At 40.5% G+C, this 23,822-nt stretch overlaps 1 pseudogene; it reads left to right on the forward strand.

Moving 5' to 3' along the window:
* Window positions 1-2,998: 2,998 nt before the first annotated feature.
* LOC127645056 (ras-related protein Rab-31-like) lies at window positions 2,999-6,192 on the forward strand (annotated as a pseudogene).
* Window positions 6,193-23,822: the final 17,630 nt, after the last annotated feature.

The raw sequence follows: 23,822 nt of genomic DNA on the forward strand, positions 1-23,822 counted from the left end.
CTTTTGCACAACACTATATATATATATATATATATATATATATATATATATATATATATATATATAAGAAATAAATTAGAATATGCCATAGTCTATTTTAGGACCATTAATATTTATTTTGATATTTACCTGACAGTTAAGCACATTTTGCCTCCCTATTTTACATGTAATGCAAGCTAAAATAATTAGATATTATTTTCAAAGCGGAGGACATGTGTGGTGTCTATTTCTCAAACTAGAGACTCTGATGTACTTATCCTCGTTTAGTTGCACATCTGGTCCTTCCACATCTCTTTCTGTCCTTGTTAGAGCCAGTTGTCCTTTGTCTTTGAAGACTGTAGTGTACACCTTTGTATGAAATCTTCATTTTTTTTTGTCAATTTCAAGCATTGTAAAGCCTTCATTCCTCAAAACAATTACTGACTGATGAGTTTCTAGAGAAAGCTGTTTCTTTTTTTATATTTTTGACCTAATATTGACCTTAAGACAAACCAGTCTATTGCATACTGTGGCAACTGAAAAACAAACACAAAGACAATGTTAAGCTTCATTTAAGGAACCGGATAAACTCAGAAAAAAGAAACGTCCCCTTTTCAGGACACTGTATTTCAAAGATATGTTTTTTAAAATCCAAATAACTTTACAGATCTTTATTTTAAAGTGTTTGAACAATGTTTTCCATGCTTGTTCAAAGAACCATAAACAATGAATGAACATGCTCCTGTGGAACGGTCGTTAAGACACTAACAGCTTACAGATGGTAGACAATTAATGTCACAGTTATAAATCCTTAGGACACTAAAGAGACTTTTCTACTGACTCTGAAAAACACCAAAAGAAATATGCCCAAGGTCCCTGCTCATCTGCGTGAACGTGCCTTAGTCATGCTGCATGGAGGCATGAGGACTGCAGATGTGGCCAGGGCAATAAATTGCATTGTCTGTACTGTCAGATGCCTAAGACAGCACTACAGGGAGACAGGAAGGACAGCTGATCGTCATCACTGTAGCAGACCATGTGTAACAACACCTGCACAGGATCGGTACATCCGAATATCACACCTGCGGGACAGGTGCAGGATGGCAACAACAACTTCCCGTGTTACACCAGGAACGCACAATCCCTCCATCAGTGCTCAGACTGTCTGGAATAGACTGAGAGAGGCTGGACTGAGGGCTTGTAGGCCTGTTGTAAGGCAGGTCCTTACCCGACATCACCGGCAACAATGTTACCTATGGGCACAAACCCACCTTTGCTGGAAAAGGCTGGACTGGCAAAAAGTGCTCTTCACTGACAAGTTGGAGGTGGAGGGTCCATCATGGTCTGGGGCGTTGTGTCACAGCATCATCGGAATGAGCTTGTTGTCATTGCAGGTAATCTCAACGCTGTACGTTACTGGGAAGACATCCTCCCTTATGTGGCATCCTTCATGTAGGCTCATCCTGACATGACCCTCCAGCAAGACAGGAATGTCAGTGTTCTGCCATGGCCAGCGAAAAGCCCATATCTTAATCCCATTGAGCATGCCTGGGACCTATTGGATCAGATGGTGAGGGTTAGGGCCATTCCCCCAGAAATGTCCAGGAACTTGCCTTGGTGGAAATGTGGGGAAACATCTCACAGCAAGAACTGGCAAATCTGGTGCCGTTCATGAGGAGGAGATGCACTGCAGTACTTCATGCTGCTGGTGGCCACACCAGATACTCACTGTTACTTTTGATTTTGACACCCCCTTTTTTCAGGGACACATTATTCCATTTCTGTTTGTCACATGTCTGTGAAACTTTTTATGTCATTTTATGTCTTAGTTGTTGAATCTTTTTATGTTCATACAAATATTTAAACATGTTAAGTTTGCTGAAAATAAAAGCAGTTGAAAGTGAGAGGACGTTTCTTTTTTTTGCTGAGTTTAGCTTTCAACTGTGTTTGATATAATGGCAAGTGGACGGACACCCCACCACGTTTTTGGTGGATGGTAGGGGTCTCCCCCGCCCCTGGCAGCGGTAACCGCTCTAGGCGGTTGATTGAGAGCCCCTCCTCCCCTCGTGGTCGGCGGCCATTCTTCTGCTTCCAGGTGGCTGGGCTCCTCCGGCGGATGGCCGCGGCTGCTCCGTTGGGGTGGATGGTAGTGGCAAGGACTCTACTACGGTGCATCCCTTCTCCTTCCTGGATTTTGGCACCAGTGTAAAAGGGTTAAAGGGAAAGGAGGAGGCGAGAACCAGCTTGACGATATAAATAATAGTTTAATGAAGAACTAAACAAAAAGACAAACACACAAAGGTGTCTGACAGCTGCCCATAAATCTCTCTCTCTCTTTCCCACTGCAGTCTCCAGACGGCCTTTATCCGGCTTGATTAGACTTTTTATGGCCTGGGTGTGTAGCATCACGACCCGGCCCCGCCCTCCACCCTGTCACAATAATTAAGAAGTGTAATGGTAAAAATATATAATTAAATATGCAAATATTTTATAGTGATGATAACAAAACTTTTAGTTACACAGACAAAAGAGGTAAAGCAGATCACAATTTAGTTTATTTGAATTGAATTTAAAATTAAAAGAAAATTGTAATGACAAAATAAATTAACATAACTAAGTCAAATCTAAAGTCATATGAATCTACTTAAAATAATAACGCAAATGGAGCGAACAAGTAGTATTAACAACTAAAACAATGTTTTAAAAGGCATTAAAAGTCTAAATAAAATGATAAATTAACATTTAAGTAAATACAAAAAAAGAAAAATAACATTACGAGATCGATATTAATTAATCAGAAGATATGAAAATGGATAAACGCATCTCTTTCTCTCTTTAAGGCGTGGTTTCTGTTATGACGTCACTTGAGTGACAGCTCCAGTCGGTTTCCGTTAGATTTGGAGAGACGATGGTGAATGTGTTCTAGTTGAAACATCCGATGTGACGATGATGGATGACAACCGACCATAATACCGAAGATTGTTAGAATAATACCTCATCTGCCTTAAAGTCCTTTAAAATGGCCATAAGGGAACTGAAATTTGGTCTTCTTGGGGTGAGTGTCTAGATGTCTTGTCTGCGTTCGATGTGTAGAAAAACTATTAAAAAAATTTGGAAAAGGTTATAGTGTTACAAAGTTCCTCTTTCATTGAAACGTCGTGATTTGTTAGGCAAATATCTTAGGTCACACTTTTGTGAACAGATATTCCATGAGTAAGTTGGAAACTGAGGTAAGGATGGAAGTGTTTTTGCATAAATTATTTATTTAGGATAATATTAGCTGGAAGAATGTTTGGTTAATTCCCTTTAAATATTGTATAAATAATAAAGTAAAAGAAGTACACAGAAGAACATGCAGCCATCATACCACTAAGGAAGGAGAGATTAACTCCTAGAGATGAACTTAGTTTGGTGCGAAAAGTGCCATTCAATCCTAGAACAACAGCAAAGGACCTTGTGAAGATGCTGGAGGAAAGACAAGTATCTATATCCACAGTAAAATGAGTCCTATATCAACATAACCTGAAAGGCTGCTCAGCCAGGAAGAAGCCACTGCTCCAAAACCGCCATAAAAAGCCAGACAACAGTTTGCAAGTGCACATGGGGAAAAAGATCTTAATTTTTGGAGAAATGTCCTCTGGCCTAATGAAAAAAAATTTGAACTGTTTGGCCATATTGACCATTGTTATGTTTGGAGGAAAAAAGTGAGGCTTGCAAGCTGAAGAACACCATCCCAACCGTGAAGCATGGGGGCGGCAGCATCATGTTGTGGGGTGCTCTGCTGCAGGAGGGACTGGTGCACTTCACAAAATAGATGGCATCATGAGGAAGGAAAATTGAAGCAACATCTCGAGACATTAGCCAGGAAGTTAAAGCTCGGTCGCAAATGGGTCTTCCAAATGGACAATGACCCCAAGCATACCTCCAAAGTTGTGACAAAATGGACAACAAAGTCAAGGTATTAGAGTGGCCATCACAAAGTCCTGACCTTAATCCAATGGAAAATTTGTGGGCAGAACTGGAAAAAGGAGGCCTATAAACCTAGTTCTCAGACACATATCTGAGTTCTCCATTAAAGGAATATTCCGGTTTCAATACAAGTTGAGCTCAATCGACAGTATTTGTGGCCTAATGTTGATTACCACAAAAATGTATTTCGACTCGTCCCTCCTTTTCTTTAAATAAGCAAAAATATGTGTTTCAATGAGGCACTTATAATGGTGTGAGTGTGGCCCATTTAATTTTTTATGTTAAAATACTCACTTTTTTAAAAGTTTAGCCTCACAACATAAACTATATGCTTGTAAACATGATTGTAGTTTAATGAAATCACTTACTAACCTTTTCTGTGTAAAGTTATAGACAATTTGGCAACTTCGTTGCCTTGACAATGTAATGTCAACACACCCTAAAATGACTGTAAATATGACCTTTTTTATAGTTTACAGCTCAAATAACACACAAGTTTTAACAGGAGAAATAATGTAAGTACTTTTATAAAATTATAAGCTTCACATTTCTGCCTTTTTAAACCCTCCAAAAATTGGCCCCATTCACTTCCATTGAAAGTGTCTCACTGTAACCTCCATTTGTGCTTTTTATTTAAGAAAAGGAGGGACGAGTCAAAATAATTTTTTGTGGTGATCAACATTATGCCTCAAATGCCGTCAATTGAGCTCAAATTGTATTGAACCCGGAATATTCCTTGAAGTCTCCAGAGCTATGAAAGAGCAACATCTGAGCAATACATGTTTTCCTGTTTTCTGCAGGACTCTTTCCAGACATTAAAGAAGTGGGTGAAGGAGCTAAAAGAACACGGGCCAGAGGAAATAGTCGTGGCTATAGCAGGAAATAAGAACGACCAGGGCGACACCAGGTTTATAAAACCCTCTGCCTCAATCTGAGATTTAGTTATATTCTAATTTTCCCCTCTCAAAACCAAACCAGCCACTCATATTTAAGTATTAATATCCCATATGTGTTCATTTTACAAGAAGTTGTTGAGAGTATGGAAAATACAAATTTACAAATGACTCCTTTTTGGTTGTATTAGCATTTTCTATACTCTCCCATCCTTTTTGAAATTGGGGGTGGCACTTAAAGTGATAGTTGATCATCAAAAGAATGCAAAGGAGATTTTTTGGGTGAAATGTTTTTATGAGTTTATTCTGGGCTGTTGTAGTTCTGAGCAACCTAAACACACCATATCTAATTGGCAACAAGCTGCTTCTGTATAATTACTAGATGTTTACACTCAACCCAGCACTTATTTACGAAAAAGCCTATTGATGTTTGTGTTGGGTTCTGCCCTCGATTTTTTTAACATATTGTCTGTGGGCGAGTTTATTATTTACTCAGACTTGAAGAAAGTTCAATATTTTTTCAGGGAAGTTCCAACTAAGGAGGCAAAAGATTTTGACGAGTTGATTGCTGCCATATTCATGTAGACCAGTGCCAGAAATGCAGTAAACATAGAAGAAACTCTTCCAGAATATCAGTAAGTTCTGTAAAGACTGTTGGATCTTGTCAAGAGACCATGTGGCTGTAACACGTTTGTTACATTTTGCATCTGTTATTATATAGAGAAATCTGAGCTTACTGTAGGTATGACTCACTGGGTACTTCTATAAAGCTGAGGTGTCATTTTTCCGTCATCTCTGTTTTCAAACAGATTTCCTAAACACTCCCTTTGTCTTCCATTTGTTTGGCAAACTGATAGTCCTGCCCCAAACTCACGCCATTGGTTGAGCCACTGTTGCTCTATTGAAACAAACAGACCTTCTTTTGTCACACACATCACATTAGCCACAGTGGTGGCTCAGCGGTTAAGGCTCTGGGTTACTGACCAGAAGGTTGGGGGTTCAAGCCCTAACACTGCCAAGACACCATTGTTGGGCCCTTGACCCTATCTGCTTGATATACAAACTTGATTCTTTTTTTAAATGTATTAGTATATGTTGAAATTAACATAAACCAAGATTAATAAGTGCTGATAAAGTACAGTATTGTTCATTATTAGTTCATGTTAACTTTGTTCATTTTCATTGCATCTGTTTTCCATATAATATAAATGTTTATGTGTCTCTTGTTAAGTTCTCTCATCTCTCTTTGTCCTGCAGGTCGACTGATTCCTCCTCTGGAGAGTGAAGATGCAGACAGCAATGAGTCAAACTGACGCGACAGTCCCCTCCCTCCTCCAAACGCTGCTGTTAGACGCCCAAACCCCCTCGATCACATCTGCAAGACACTACAAACACTTTAGAACCCGCTAGATCAACAGAACTAGTGCATTGAGTATCACGAACCCACATATTCAAAACCATCTGTTAGACTGCCTTTGTAAGCAGTGTGAGTTCTTTGTTTTTATACTGTCCGATTCTGATCCTTATCAGAAACTACTTGAGCATACTGTTGCTATGGCAACATTGTCATAGCGAACTTAATGTCTTATGTAGTGTGTTTATTTGGTGCCACGTGAAAATGTGCGTTGTAGACTAACCTTTGTGATTACTGTTTGAAAATTTTTGCCATTCAAATGTTCCTCGTGTACTACGTAGCATAAAACTACTTAGTATAGGCATCAGTACTTCTTAAGTCCACCGGTCTTTCGTTTTTATTTACTTTTGGGGATTCAAACCTCAATTGGGATGGCGGGAGACAGCCATAATGCTGTTGGCACTCCAACCACACTCTTAAAATCCAACCTCTCATTAGTTTCCATCGGGGAGGATGTCATACCAGTTTCAAAACAGGTAAAGAGCCTTGGAGTTATTTTGGACAGTACCCTTTTATTTTCCAACCACATCAATAATGTCTGTCGGACGGCTTATTTTCACCTCAGAAACATCTCCAGACTGCGTCCCTCACTTTCGCAACACTCCACTGAAGTTCTTGTCAATACCTTGGTGACCTCTCGGATCGACTATTGCAATGCGATCCTGCAAGGAATCCCCAATAAATTACTTCACCGGCTCCAACTTCTCCAAAACTCAGCTGCACGCATTATTACCCGTACCAAATCTATTGATCATGTCACACCCCTGTTGATTCAACTGCACTGGCTCCCCATATCACAACGGATGAACTTTAAAGTGTTGTTAATGACATTCAAGGCTCTGCACAACCTCGCCCCCTCGTATATCACAGAACTACTTCAGATTTACATACCCACGCGCCCACTCCGTTCATCATCAGCAGGATTATTGGTAACCCCAGACATCAGACTGTCCACAATGGGAGCAAGGGCCTTCTTCCATGCGGCACCAAAACTCTGGAATTCTCTTCCTCCTCATATCCGTGCCATAGACTCCATTTCGCAGTTCAAAACCACTCTCAAAACTCATCTTTTCAAGTCAGCCTATAAACTTTAAGAACCTCCACTTTTCCTCCTTCAGCATTAGTCTCTTGGATGTTTTCTTTTTTAATTTATCTTATTATAATTTTCGTTCTTTTAATAGCTAATATTATTTTTTATTTCAATTTTTGTTGTTGTAAGGTGACCTTGGGTGGTTTGAAAGGCACCTAAAATTAAATGTATTATTATTATTATTATTATTATTATAATTCACACCCTGATTATAAGTGTGTTACTGTAAACAAGATTACTAAAACTTGTCTAATATAAGCTCAGGAATGACTTGTAAAATGATTGTCAGTGGTATTCGACTGCATACAGCACATCTGGTAAATAGATATTAGGTTGAAATATGCCTTTAAGACGACATTTACACAGTAAATGGGCAATTCCATGAAAATGTCAACTGTACCATGGAAAAATGATGATGATTTCAATCTTATTTCAATTCATCATGCAGCCTTGATGGTATTATAACGTAATATAATATGTCTCAAGAGTGTCGAAATCTGCAGAATTTAAAGTGATTTGGATGGTTTCCACCTCATGATGTAAGTGCCGCTTTCACTAATGTCACGTCCGTAACAAAGAGATGTCACGTTCGTAATGCCGGTTTTTCCCCATTTCTATCGGGAAGACACGCAGGCTTGAGTGAAGTTTAACATGCCATTTATTTGATAAATGTAAAACAGAAAGTAATGTCTCTCTCTTTGGCGTAGGCCCCGTCCGGCGGTCCGAGGGAGTTGTACCTGGAACCGTCATGTCCTGCTGGAGATAGGAGGCAGGTGCGAGGAGCCTAACCCCGTGTGGGGCGGGGCTCAACTGGTGGTGGAGGTAGTCGTATTAGCACACTGAAACAGCAATGTGATAGATTGTGAGTAGACTTATAAAGCGATGGCTTACATGCGATTGGCTAGGAATTACCCGGCTAATGATGTGATGATGTACAGCTGCTAGTCTTCCCGCTAGAACTACGCTGCGCTTCCATTTATGTGAAAATGGAAATTAATAAAAAATGTATATTATATGTTCTTAAGTGGTGGTGGCGTAGTGCACTAAAGCACATAACTGTTAATCAGAAGGTCGCTGGTTCGATCCCCACAGCCACCACCATTGTGTCCTTGAGCAAGGCACTTAACTCCAGGTTGCTCCGGGGGGATTGTCCCTGTAATAAGGGCTCTGTAAGTCGCTTTGGATAAAAGCGTATGCCAAATGCGTAAATGTAAATGTTCTTAGGAGTGCCAACCCTTCTACATTTGGTGTATATTATTATTTCTGGATTGCCCATTTCAATTTACAGAGTTTTTACAAAGTGTGTGGTCTCCCAAAAACTTGTGTTCATTTTTGTCACATCCGTAATGCAAGCTCATTGTCCTATCTAAACTGGGGGAAAAACTTGTCTAAACTGAAACTTTTCTGATGTCTGTACTCTATCTGCAGGGGTCTATGATTATACATATTAATTGTTTGATATACTGGTATTGAGTACTTTATTCCAAAATTTTGTCCAAAATTCCAGTGTATATAATGTACAGATTTTGCTTTTTTGGAAGGAAATTGGTACTTTATTTCACCAAAGTGGCATTCAACTGATCACAAGTTTAGTCAGGACATTACTGATTTAAAAAACATTAAATTAAATTTAGACAGACCCCATTTCCAGCAGCCATCACTCCAACACTTTATCCTTGAGTAATCATGCTAAATTGCTAATTTGGTTCTAGAAAATCACTTGCCATTATATCAAACACAGTTTAAAGCTATTTGGTTCGTTAAATGAAGCTTAACGTTGTCTTTGTGTTTGTTTTTGAGTTGCCACAGTATTCAATAGACTGACATGTCTTAAGGTCAATATTAGGTTAAAAATGGCAAAAAAAAGAAACTGCTTTCTCTAGAAACTCATCAGTCAATCATTGTTTTGAGGAATGAAGGTTATACAATGCTTGAAATTGTGTGAAATCTTCAGTTTTTTGCCAAAGGTGTCACTACAGTCTTCAAAGACAAAGCACAACTGGCTCTAACAAGGACAGAAAGAGATGTGGAAGACCAGATGTACAACTAAACAAGAGGATAAGTACATCAGAGTCTCTAGTTTGAGAAATAGACGCCACACATGTCCTCCGCTGACAGCTTCATTGAATTCTACCTGCTCAACACCAGTTTCATGTACAACAGTAAAGGGGTGCATTATGGGAAGAATTGCAAAGAAAAAGACACTTTTGAAATAGAGAAACAAAAAGAAATTTTAGATTGGGTAAAGAAACACAGACATTGGACAACAGATAATTGGAAAAGAGTGTTATGGATCTTAACCCCATTGAGCTTTTGTGGGATCAGTTAGACTGTGAGGTGCGTGAGAAGTGTCCGACAAGACAGACACGTCTATGGCAAGTGTTACAGGAAGTTTGGGGTGAAATGTCACCTGAGTATCTGGACAAACTGACAGCTAGAATAACAAAGATCTGCAAAACTGTCATTGCTGCACATGGAAGATTTCAAAACACTTTGAAGTAATTCTGGAAAAAAATTCTAATTGTAATAGTAATTTTTCACATTATCAATGTCCTGACTAAACATTGTGATCAGTTGAATGCCACTTTGGTGAATAAAAGTACCAATTTATTTCCATAAGAGCAAAATCTGTGCATTATTCCAAACTTTTGGCCACCAGACATTTCACCGCAAATGTCACTTCCAGTAGTGTAGTCTAGGTCATACGCAGGCTGCATGTCCACCTTTCTTTCTTGGGATTTTGCGAATGACCACCTGAAAAAAGTGATAAGTTTGGCCGCCAGAACAACCAGTAGTCTTTTGACCCAGAATTTTTTCAATCTATTAATGTGATACTGTAGCACCATTGAGTGAATTGTGTGTGTGTGTGTGTGTATATATATATATATATATATATATATATATAGTAATTCATTAGGCTATATGTATCTTGTGAAAATACTGCATGTTATTGCACCCCTGCTACTTTTTTTGTTTGTTTGTTTTTTTGCCTTTTACTGCTGTCGGAGCCTTTCTCTCGTGATATCAAATCATTTCAATATATATTCTAAGAAGGAAAACAATTTCACTATACACAGAAAAGCACATTATAGCACACAAATAACCAAACATTTTATGTAGGCTATATATGGTAATACAAGATAACCTCTTCAGACACTACACCACTGGTCACATCTAAAAAGGAATTACCCAAATGCAAAACCAAGGTATTGGTCGAATTTATGAACCTTATATGGATATGGTCACATGACTGATTCAAGATACCATGCAGGAGTAACTTTGGGTAGTGACTTGTTAAAATTAGTCTGACAGACTTTTAGTTTTTAGGAATCAATTTCATACAAAGTGTTACTCATAGAAATGCTAATATTATGTATTAGTAGTTAGCACTTTAATACCTCAGAAGCAGCTGTGTGCTATTTTTATACATTGTTTTACCAACAAAATCATAGATAGGTTATTATTACTCATTTGTTTTTATTTGAACTCTTTAAAATAAATAGACTCTGTAGTATTCTCCTATGAAAGTACATTTTGGATATGTATTAATGAAACGTGAGGATTGTGCAAAAAAATTATAATAAATAAATAAATCCCTGCTTTTACTAACAAGAAAATTATAAATCATCCACTAGGGGGCAGAACATGTTCGAGTCAGATGGGAAAAAAAAACTTTTAAAAGAGACCTTATGCATGAATGCACATTTTTTTTTTCTTTTTTCTAATTCTAACAAATTACATGCATAATAAATACAGGTCAATTATGCAGAACAATTAGCAATTTATGTTGTATAAAATGTATCTTTTGCATAAAGTCACTGGCAAACGTTGGTGCATTAAATGCCATACAACTTCGTTTAAGTAGTTTCATTTTTATGTTTACAAAAGAACTAACAGATGAGTCTAAAGTCATCATAGATAAATCTTCATGTGCAATTATGCATTTAACATAAGTATATATATATTTAACTATCTATTTAAGGTTAAAATGTTTTACGAATTCACCAGGACGCCTTAAGTGTGACCCAGTGACAATGTGGACAGTTTAGTTACGCTGTCTATAAGAGGATATACTTTAGAAATGGAGAAAGAGTTTGTGTACTGATGCAGTAATTTGTTTGAATTCTCAGACAGAGCAGAAGATCCAGTCTAACTTGTTCATTGTGTATACATTGTAAAATCAATTGATGTATCCTGTACCTGGAGACATTATTTAATGTGATGTGCAGTACGAATGACTAACTGAAGCTTCTACAGAACAAAGTAACATCCTACATTTTAAATGCGTTTTTATATTTTTAAACGTAACTTTTTGGTTAACTTACATTTTCTCAAATATGTTATTGTGAGAGTGGTATCAAACATCTTTTTTGTACCAACTTTCGTCAATAAATTGCAGATGCATTATTTTCAAATGTTCACAAAAAGGTTAAATATGTTCATATTAATGCGTTAAGTATCATGAACTAACACTTTTACGGCATTTATTAATCTTGGTTAACTTTAATTCACGAACATACTATTGTTCATTGTTGGTTAACATTAGTTCATAATGCAATCGTTAATCTTACTGTATACAACTTTTATGTTATAAAAATGTTTGCATATGTTAAAAAATTTACATAAACCAATATTAATAGATGCTTTGAAAGTATTGTTTATTGTTAGTTCTTGCTAACAAATGGGAACTCATGCAACCTTATTGTAAAATGTAAAAATGTTACATTTTAAGGTTTAAACATGTGTTGACATGACTATAAAGACTCTAGGGATGCTTGTTAAAACAACATGAAATGGCATTTGCAAAGCATTCAACTTGATGGGCTCTCTTTTCGTAAGGTAAGAGCAACGTCCCTGCATTACGTCTTATCCAATTTCCATGAGCACGCTAATTCTAAGCTCAATGTTTGTGCCAATGCAAAGCTCAAATGGCCATAGGTGTGAGTTTCCGTGGTATCTGTGGGTGTATGTGCGCAAACCGTGGGTGTGTTGTATGTTTACGAAGTGGCGGAAAGCCCAGTTTTCTATTTTCCTGAGAAATAGGTTTTAACATTTCTTCAGGTTCAGGTATGGAAAATGTTCTGCCTTCCCCACTCTCTGTGTGTGTGTTCTTCACAGTGCATTTCTTATTTCAAACAGGTCAGTGTAACAAACATAAACTTCAGCTTCACAATACTTAGGCGTAAACTACTTGAAATATCAGCTTCACAACACTAAAAACATTAGAACACTGAAATAAGTGACGCCAAATCGTGTCCTTCTCTCTCCACTCTCTGGCGTGTTTTGGCTGCTTTTGAGGCCTCTCCCCGCTATCACTGTGTGGCAGGGCGGAGGGCGGTGCCGGGTCGTGATCCTACACACCCGGTCCCGTATTAGGCTAATCAAGCCTCCGTGAGGGATAAAGGTCAACTGTAGAGGATCGTGCGGGAGAGAGAGATCGTTTACGGACATGTCCGTCATATGTGTGTTTGTGTCTTTAAAGTTTCTCATTAAAATATTATTTATATAGTCAAGCCGGTTCTCGCCTCCTCCTTTCCATTGATCCCTTTACACTGGTGCCGAAATCCGGGAAGGAGGAGGGATACGCCATAGTAGAGTTCTCGCCACTACCGTCCACCCTAACGGAGCAGCCGCGGCCGTCTGCCGGGGGACGAGGAGCCCAGCCGCCTGGAAGAGGACGATGGCCGCCGACCGCGAGGGGAGAAGGGGCTCCTAGCCGACCGCCTGGAGTGGTCAGGGCCACTGCCAGGGGTGCCGGAGTCCCCTACCGGCCGCTGAAACACAGCAGGGTTTGAGACCGCTGACAGCGAGCAGGGAGGGGCTCGCTGCCGACCGCCTGAAGCAGGAGAACCGCTGCCAGAGGCGGGGGAGACCCCTTCTGTTTCCCGAGAACACGGCGGGCGTTCTGTCCGCCAGGGGCTGGAGGTCTGCCTCTGATCCACCCAGAGAGGTGCGGCTGTCGTCCGATAGAGGGTGGAGGAGTGGCCGAGGAACAAGCTACGGCGTATCGGACAACTGGCAAGTACGTTTTTTTTTTTTTCATCTCTCTCTCCTCTCTCTCTCTCACTGCCGCTCTGTGTTGGCCTTTTCCCTCTCTTTTAAATTTTACAGTGTTTTTTTGGGGGGTACTACACTGTTACAGGAAGTACCCCCCCAGTTTAATTATTTCTGTTTCCCTCCCCTTGTCCCTCCCTCGTCCAGATAGACGGGGATGACTTGCCGGCAGACAGGGCTTAGGGCACGCCCTCCCCCAGGGAAAGGGGGGGGATGTACGTCATGCCGGGGGCTCCCCAGCCTGAGAGAACGAGGGAGGAATGTGGCAGGGCGGAGGGCGGAGGGCGGGGCCGGGTCGTGATCCTACACACCCGGTCCCGTATTAGGCTAATCAAGCCTCCATGAGGGATAAAGGTCAACTGCAGAGGATTGTGCGGGAGAGAGAGATTGAAAATATTATTAAAATATTATTTATATCGTCAAGCCAGTTCTCGCCTCCTCCTTTCCATTGATCCCTTTACACACTGTAACAAGAAACAGCTGTTAGAGATCATGTCAACCAGCTCGATGAGCCACACCACTCCCTCTCTCCTGCAAACAGACACACGACCACGTCCCCATAACCACATAGGTCATTGCGCTAAGACGTTTCAGAAGCACATCTAATCTCGGCGCAAAGTATAAACTCAGTTTCTGCATTTGTAGTTTGGGGATTCCACCAGCAGAGGATTTGAAAGAGTTATCGATTGCTTTTAATACTAGCCATGATATGAGTGTCAGTAGATCTACAATAATAATAATTTGAATAATATGTTTATTTTGTATAGCGCTGTACAGAAATGAAACATTAAACAGAGAAACATATAACAAATAAACATTACAAAACAATGAACAATGGGAAAGAAGCGAAGTATATTTCAAAGAGGTCATACATGGGCGAGCAGGACGAGAGTAGACAGTCCCAGAGAGGCCATTTGAGAACATATACGACACGTACATTACATTGCGGCCTGAAGCAGCGCAGGCAACAATACAGTCACAGAGCAGGGAATGCATTGCATACAGTCCATTTATACTACAAAAAAACGTATGAAAGGGCTGTCTTCATTTATATCGCCGTTTCTTGACAGGAAATGAAATAATATAATATAATAGTACACATATGGTGCAATAACCGGAGAAGAACCTCAGAATTAAATTGCGCTTGATTCAGCCCATTAGCACTTCGCATGTGCAGTTTCACCAATCCACTTATGCCTAGACTTAGCACATGCTTGCATGAAAATATCAATACTTCATGGTTATACCCACTGACTTTACATGTATGATGTATTGCATAGCGCAATTAAAATAGGGCCCAATGTATTTTTAATTGAAGCAGAAAATACAGTGTGAATTAATGTAGAATACATGCAAACATATATTTTTTTCTTTAGAATAATGTGCTCTGGTGAGATGTTCCAGGCCGGTTCATGGAGAAAACACTTGAAGTTGTTTTCAACCTGGGTCTTTTTAGAATTAGCATTTTTTTTTCCATTCGTTTTTTTTCATAGGGATTCCTTGAACTCCTTCATAAAAGAGTTTTAAGCCTTGAACCAAACCATCCAGCACCGAGCTGAAACATTACATTACAAACTTTGATTTGAAGCAAAAAAGTGTTCGAAAATCAGTACAAATTATAAAGGTACAAGAATGTACCTTTATAATTTACTCAACTACTTTAATAAGGGGAATAAACTATCCCATGAAGCATTGTGAATGATGTAATCGAATTAAAAACAACTGAAATATATAAAACTATTATCTTATTTAAATATGTCATATTTGTACTGTATATTGCAAATATAGAAGTAGTTTGAGAGTGCAGGGGGACATGAGTACGCTTGCCAGGAGTCGAAGAGACAAGTGGGTGATTCATAAGAGAAGAGCGGAACAAAATAACTTGCGGCCAAATGTCAGAAAATCATGTAGCCCGTATCACCATAGGAACCATCTGGGAAGAGGCAACAACAGCGGCGGCAGACTGGGAAAGCAGGTTTTCTCCAAGCCGTGTCTGTGGTCTCTCGAGCGCATCTGAGGATGATCTGTGCGGAGTGGTGGTGGCGTAGTGGGCTAAAGCACATAACTTTTAATCAGAAGGTTGCTGGTTCGATCCCCACAGCCACCACCATTGTGTCCTTGAGCAAGGCACTTAACTCCAGGTTGCTCCGGGGGGATTGTCCCTGTAATAAGTGCACTGTAAGTTGCTTTGGATAAGCGTCTGATAAATGTAAATCTGCATTTTGATCCGTAGGGTCTTGCTTTAGCATGGACACTTTATTCAACCTGGAGGGGGTTTCAGAAGTTTCTTGTGGGCAGAAGGAAAATTCCCCCTCCATTGTCAATGGAAAGTGTCTCTTTATGGTATCTGAGCTGTTTTAGTTTGACTGGTTTGATTGTGTGTGTCTGCATTTCCTGGCATAAATAAATGTTAAAATAACAGTATGCCACCCTGTAGAACGTTTGAGGTTTGCAGAGATACTAGGGTGTGTTTATTTTGACAGTAAGCTTTGGCCCTGCCCCCATCACTGAATAAATGTGATAATAAACTGCCAGAGATTGAACTACTGTTAACACTGTTTGTTAAACGTCAACACTGTCACACTTTCTCATACATATTTGATGATTCCTGTAAACCTAAAAATACATGTTCCAAAGGGGGTTTAACAGCACCTCAACACACCAAATGATTTTCATTACTGTAGAACATCTTAGCCCCATTTTATCATTGTTACATTGGCTACCTGTTAAATATCATATTCATTTGAAAATTCTGTTAACTACGTACAAAGCTTTGAATGGTCTCGCTCCACGGTACTTAAGTGACCTTCTACCATGCTATTTTCCATCACATTCATTACGATCGCAAAATTCTGGCCTGTTAATAGTTCATAGAATACCAAAATACACAAAAGGAGGTAGATCCTTTTCATATTTGTCTCCTAAACTATGGAATAGTCTCCCAAACACTGTTCGGGATGCAGACACACTCACTGAGTTCAAGAGTAAAAACTCTATTTAGCCAGACATCCACCTAATTTATCCTTCAACTCACAATTAGGCTGCTTTAGTTAGGTCTACCGGAACCTGAAACATCAATCATGATCTATAACTCTGCTAAAAATGTTATGGCATCTATGCTAATATTACTCTATTTGTTTCCATGTCTCAACCTCGGGACACCTATCCTGAGGTCACCATAACCGGGTGGTTCCAGACTCCATTCCTGCTTGGTGTTTAAACATTGACCCTTAACATTTAGATTAATCATTTTAAACCATGACTTGCACTATACATAAGTAATATTAGCATTATATTCATGATTTTATTCAGAGGGGAACTGGCCCCCCACAGTGAGTTTGGTTTCTCCCAAGGATATTTTTCTCCCATTAACCAACATCTTATGGAGTTTTGTGTTCCTTACCACAGTCACCTTCAGCTTTCTCACTGGGGTTATAAATACAAGTGTTATTTAATTACTTATTTTTATACACACTTCATAATCTTATTCATGACTTACAGTTTAATTTTCTATTAATGCATGATCTTCTGTAAAGCTGCTTTGAAACGATGTGTGTTGTGAAAGGCGATATACAAATACAAATTAATTGACTTCTCAAACATACTGTACTTTCTTTTGTTGGTGCAGAAGAAACACTGTGCTAGCACATTGTGACAGTGTTTCGAGAAGTGCTATTCAGTTGCGTGTGCATCAAGAAACATACAACATGACCAGTAGAGTCAAATTGATGTGCAAATAACTCTTATGAGCCGGTTCTTTTTAATCATATGTGCAGAGAGGTCCAGACACAACTGAAGCAGTGCTCAGATGATGCTGTCATGTGGCATCTGTTACTTTAGGTAGCGCTGTTCAGAATGGGCCAATCACAATCAGTAGAGATACTGTTGTGGTGGATTTCACAAGTATGAATCCATGCAACTATCAGTTTTAATTACAAATTACTCTCCAGAGTGAAAATATTCTCCAATGAGATGTAAAATGTTCTGAATTTGAACACGGATCAATGGATGATTCAGTTTTGTGAGCTGTCAAGCGACCCTTGTGTAAAGAAAGCTTTGTGTCTCACAAAACGTTAAAAAAGTGATCATTCTATAACCTAACTTTAATAATATGAAATGGCTTGACTCTATTTTGCCAATTCTTAATATTACTGTGTCCCCTTCAACTGGTACACCACTCCTAAGATGGGCAAGGAGGAGGCGAGAACCGGCTTGTCAATATAAATAATAATTTAATGAAAACTTAAACCAAAACACACAAACATTAACACACACACACACATGACGGACATGCCCGTAATTCTCTCTCTCTCGAACTGTCGTCACCGGCCGGCTTTATCACTCATGCCCCCATCAGGCCGATTGGGGACCTGGCATGCGACATTCCAGCCCGGCCCGGCCCCCGCCCCCCTCCGTGCCACACACCTCCCGGCGTTACCTCAGGCCGGGGTGCCACCGGCATGACATACACCCCCCCCCCCACTCTTTCCCTGTGGAGGGGCGTGCTTTGCGCCCCGTCAGGTCATCCCCGCCTTCCTCGACCTGGGAGGAGACAGGAGGGGAAAACGGCAACAAAAAAAATAAAAATAGGCAAACACGGTGCGAAAGAGAGAGAGAGAGGAGAGAGTGAAAAAGCTCACTCACCGGTTCTCTGATGTACCGTCGCGTGGTCCTCGAACACTCCTCCACACTCTCCGGCGGACGACAGCCGCTCCTCTCCAGACGAACCGGAGTTAAACCTCCAACCCCCAGCGGACAGAATGCCCCACCGCTTTTCTGGCGGCACGTGGGGACACTCCTCCACCCCTGGCAGCGGCCCTACCACTCCAGGCAGTCGGGGAATTGCTTCCCTCCTCCCCTCGCGGACAGCGGTCTTCCCTCAACTGGGGGACGGCAGGGGACTCCTCTGCCCCCGGCAGCGGCTCTCTCGCTCCAGGCGGTCAGGGAATCCAGTCCCCACTCGCACCGGGGACGGCGGCCGTTCCCCGCGTCCGGGCGGTCGGGCTACTCCGTCACCCGGCAGATGGCAGCAGCGCTCCCCTGGGTGGACGGCAGTGTCGAGGACACTGCGATGGGCATCCCTCCTCCTTCCCTGGTTTTGGCTCCAATGTAAGGGGGTTATGATGGGCAAGGAGGAGGCGAGAACCGGCTTGTCAATATAAATAATAATTTAACGAAAACTTAAACCAAAACACACAAACATAAACACACACACATGACGGACATGCCCGTAATTCTCCCTCTCTCAAACCATCGTCACCGGCCGGCTTTATCCCTCGTGGCCGATTGGGGACCGGGCATGCGAAATTCCAGCCCGGCCCCACCCCCCTCCGCACCACAGTGGCGTTGTAACCCGTTTAACCCTCATTAGTGTTAGCCCTGGCTTTGTTCGTGAAACAAAATTAAATAATAAAAGAAAGAACAACAGTCAAGTTGTCCTTTATGAATACAAATAATGTAAAAATATCTACCCTGCGTTTATGGGCACAAACTGAACTGAACAGAAAATGTCAATATTTTGTAAGTTGGAAAGTCAATACTTATTGAGAATGACCCATTTGAGTGACTTTAGAAAACATGGAACATAGCACAAGTCATATGGACTTCTGTTGGAAAGCCAAGTGCGTTTTAAGGAAGCACATTGCAATTGCTCATCAATTTATACATGAATGAACCAAGAATTGTTACTGTTAGAATATGTAGTTAAAGATGCACATTGAGATATATTGTGCTTATAATAAGTGCTGTTTTATCAAAATAAATTAATTGAATGAATAAAATATTTTTATTTACAATTTACAAAGAATTTGTTTTAATGATATCTCCAGCACAGTCCTTGAAAACAAATATAAACATGCTTGAAAAGTCCTTGAATTTCACTTTGAAGCATCTGTACTAACCCTGTATGTTCTGTACAGGGCTGCAGTTGGACAGCGGCATTTGTTGTTCAACAGTTTGTGATCATTGATCATATCTCATATCAAAACTTTATGCAGATAAAGTTACAATCTACAATTAATGTCCAAACACTATGATTCATACAGAAATACTGATAGGACAATTGTGGACAGAACCCCTGAACTATTGCAAGATGATTTGTGCATATGTGTGAGTCTTTATCCAGTATATGATATATATGACAGAATAAATATGAAAGCACGCATTTGTGATTTTGTGATTGTCTGTTGCTTAGCCCGTATTGCTCCTGGAAAATTAAAGTGGATCTGTTCATCGTTCAGTACGTTCACAACCATAATGCACCACCCCTCTCCAGGCAATTAGTTAATTGCATTTTAATGTTTAGCCCAGACAGCGAGCGAGTGAGGGAGTGAGTGTGAGAGAGAGAGAGAGAGAGAGAGAGAGAGAGAGAGAGAGAGAGAGAGAGAGAGAGAGAGAGAGAGAGAGAGAGAGAGGCAAATAAAACTGGGTACCTAGGGATGCAGTGTTAAAATGCATTAACCAGGAGGAACAGATGCATTTCTGTCCTTTTAAAACAGTTGCACACATTAGTTCATTAATTGACATGTCATTTCCTCCTCTCTTGTTTGTGCTGTTTTTTATGAACGGTTAAAGCAGAAGTGTGTAATTATGCAGAGAGAAAAGTAAGTACAAATTTAAGCAAGGTCATTAGTGGGTTGATTTCATCTTAACGTGTAACACTGTGACTGTGGTGCTCATTTGAGCAACCTTTCCAGCCCAACACAGCAACATTGACTCAACCAATGGTGCCAGTTTGGGGCGGGACGAACTGTTTGTTTGATCAATGGAAGATGAGTGAGTTTTCTGGAATCTGCCTAAAATAGTTTTAGATGACGTTTAGCATGTCAAAGCTGCTTGACAAGACAGTTATGAAGTTATGTGCGCTTTCCACAGACCAGAAAGGCACAAAGTTGCTTGTAGACAATGTAGACGACTTTTGGGAAAGTTTTCTGCTTTTGAAAGCACAATAAGGGCGTGCGTTTCCTTAGCCCTCTCTCCAAGTTTCCAGGGAAACAGACGGCTAGATTAGAGAACTGCAAATCAAACACAATTATACATCATCCTGGACTATTATATTCAAAATGCCTCTCACGCACTGGCTAGCGATACTATTTCATCAATTCACAGAAGTGAATAATAGCCACAAAGGGTTTAATTGATAAGGCGTTTGGAATGCGTTGCGTTGCTGATGGCTCATAGCTCTTCTTTAGGGGAGGCTGTGGCTCAGTTGGTAGAGCAGGTTGGCCACAAATCACAGGGTTGGTGGGTCAAATCCTGGCCCACACGACTCCACATGCTGAAGTGTCCTTGGGCAAGACACTGAACCCCAAGTTGCTCCCAGTGGCAGGCTAGCAGCTTGTATGCCTTCAGATGACTTGGAATATGATGCAGATGTTACAAGGTCTACTTCTATGACCATTTTGTCTCCTCTTTTAACTTCAAATTGTGTCACTATCAACTGCTATTGTATGCAAATCAGCATTTTTATTATTTATCGTCTTTTCTCCCAATTTGGAATGCCCAATTCCCACAATTTAGTAGGTCTTCATTGTGATGCGGTTACTCACCTCAATCCGGGTGGCGGAGGAAAAATCTCAGATGCCTCCACTGCTGAGACGTCAATCCGCGCATCTTATCACGTGGCTCGTTGTTCATGACACTGCGGAGACTACGCATGCGGAGGCTCATGCCACTCTCCGCGGTCCACGCACAACTTACAATGTGCCCCATTGAGAATGAGAACCACTAATCGTGACCACGAGGAGGTTATCCCATGTGACTGTACCCTCCCTAGCGACCGGGCCAATTTGGTTGCTTAGGAGTCACTCAGCACACCCTGGATTCGAACTCGTGACTCCGGGGGTGGTAGTCAGCTTCAGTACTCGCTGAGCTGCACAGGCCCCCAATAGCAACATTCTTTAAACTATATCCTTCCACAGAAGAAAGTCATATGGGTTTGGAATGACATGAAGAGGATGGGGTGGAGTTACCTGGCTGCTTTGCTGGCTTGACAAAACAAGTGAAAATAATGGAGAATGTAGCAAATATCAAAACTACGGTGAAGTCAGCACCTTACAAAGGTAAGTTGAATTCTTTACCATCCCCCTACGCTGTGTGACTATGTACTGTATGTTGTTAGAGATAAAAAAAAATGTACTACACAAAAGCATTCTTTCAGTTTAACTGCTGAAGGAAGTGATGTTTTTGAACACATGCGATGTGTTGCTGCTAGCTTTAGCGCATTAGCCAACCTCAGTTCAACACTTGTGTTCCATTTGGGATGATACTACACTTTGACAATTCATATACTACAGGGCTGAGAGCATAGTGCATTTTGGAAATATATATAGTGTGTCGTTTAGGATACAGCTATAGCCAAAGTATAGGCTACTATTTCACAAACGTTTTAAAAAGAGTTGGCAGTTTACAGTGATAATGTGGTAATATTCCATTTCAAACATAGCCAATGTGTGAATAAAACTGTGGCGTACTGCTTACTGCAGTATACTGCCTAGTGTTCCATTCCGAATACAGCCAATGTAGCAGACTATTTCAAATACTTTTTAAAGGCAGTAGGTATTATACGGTGCAGTATGTAGTATGCTATTCCAAACATTGCTAATGTCTACTGTTTCACAAACTCATTAATACAGTAGGGAGTATACAGTGCTCTAATGGGGCTTTTCCACTGCATGGTACAGCTCGACTCGACTCTGCTCGATTTTTGGGGTTTTCCACTGTGGATAGGACCTGGTACCAGGTACTTTTTTAGTAACCCTAGGTCGATGATCCAAGCGAGCCGAGCCGATACTAAATGTGATGTCAAAACCCTGCAGATCACTGATTGGTCAGAGAGAATCGTCACTAACGGCATCACTGGATTTGCGACACGGAACATCAACCCGCTAGTTTTAAAGTTAGCAACAGCGATAGCAGTATCATATGTTCCCGCGACTTTTGAATTGTAAAAATAAATGGCTGTGCGCAAAACCAAAAAATTCATACAAATTAGGTGCAGATGTTCCTATTGTTAGTAATGAACGAAACGACACGAAACGATAAAGTCTTTTAGGAAGTCTCTCAGCTGTTGGCCACACACGGCTACCATTGGACCTACCAACACTGTAGGGAAAAGTTAAAAAAACTTAAAAGTGTCTACAGAACCATCAAGGACCACAACAGCCAGGGTGGTTCAAACAGAAAAATGTTGAAATGGTTTGACCAAATGGACGCTATCTATGGCAATAGACAGGCGAGCAATGGGAGGGAGAGTGCCTGGGACTCGGCCATGGCGTCATTGGAGTCCACAATGGAGGATGGTATGTTTTGTTACGTTAACTCTATATTCTGCTTGAAAGCTTCACTTTATTTAGTTGACAGCTACTGGAAAGCATCTAAAACAACCAGGTCAATTTAACTGTTACACTTGTGTAAAATCACCATGCAACAACTGCTTTATGCAGCACAATGCGCTAGTAGCTAACAGCTAGCGGTCGTGCTATTGCGTATGGTCAGTAATGTTTGTGTCACATTTAAGATGATGTCACGGCAGTAGAGGCAGAGCAACTTTTAACGATCAACCTATAATCCCACCCGTGTTGAGGCGGCACTAAAATGCAGTGGGAAAGCAAGCTCAGAAAAGTAAAGCGAGCAGAGTCTAGTGGAACCATAACGTGCAGTGGAAAAGTGCTATAAACTGACAGTACGATAGCATTCCAGAATACTAGCGTACTGCTTACTATGCACAGTACTACACTGTAAACTGACTACTGCTTTTTAAAAATATGTGAAGTAGTATACGTTGGCAACGTTTGGAATGGAATAGCATACTTCCTGCTTAATAATACACTGTTTACTGCATACAACTCTTTATTCCATTCAGCACACAGCCAATAAATACTATTTCACATACGTATTAAAAACTAGTTTCTCAATCCTTTCCTGGAGGACAACTGACTAACACTATACATTTTGGATGTCTCATTTATCTAACACACCTGATTCTACTTGTTAACAAATTAGTAGAGTACAACATTAACTAAATTGGTGTCAAATAAGGGACATTTACTAAATGTGTAGTGTTAGTGTTCCTCCAGGAAAGGATTGAAAAACACTACAGTACAGAATGCAGCAACAGCTAATCATTAATACTATTTCACATACTTGTTAAGAACTGTAGGCAGTATACCATGCAGTATGCTAGTATTGCCATCCATACACAGACAATAAGTACTATTTTACATACTTGTTAAGATCTGTAGGTAGTATACTGTTGTATGCCAGTATTCCATTTGGAACAGAGACTTTGGTACAAATCGCGCGTATTTCCAGAATGGTGTGAGCTGCCGTGCGCGCATCTCCATTGGCTGATATGCGCGCACACCGGGGTTGGTGCGCTAATAAAAGCCATGCAAAGACGCACCACACCAACATACAGTTCTTT

The sequence above is a fragment of the Xyrauchen texanus genome, chromosome 6 (genome assembly GCF_025860055.1).
Source record: "Xyrauchen texanus isolate HMW12.3.18 chromosome 6, RBS_HiC_50CHRs, whole genome shotgun sequence".
Classification (NCBI taxonomy): Eukaryota; Metazoa; Chordata; class Actinopteri; order Cypriniformes; family Catostomidae; genus Xyrauchen; species Xyrauchen texanus.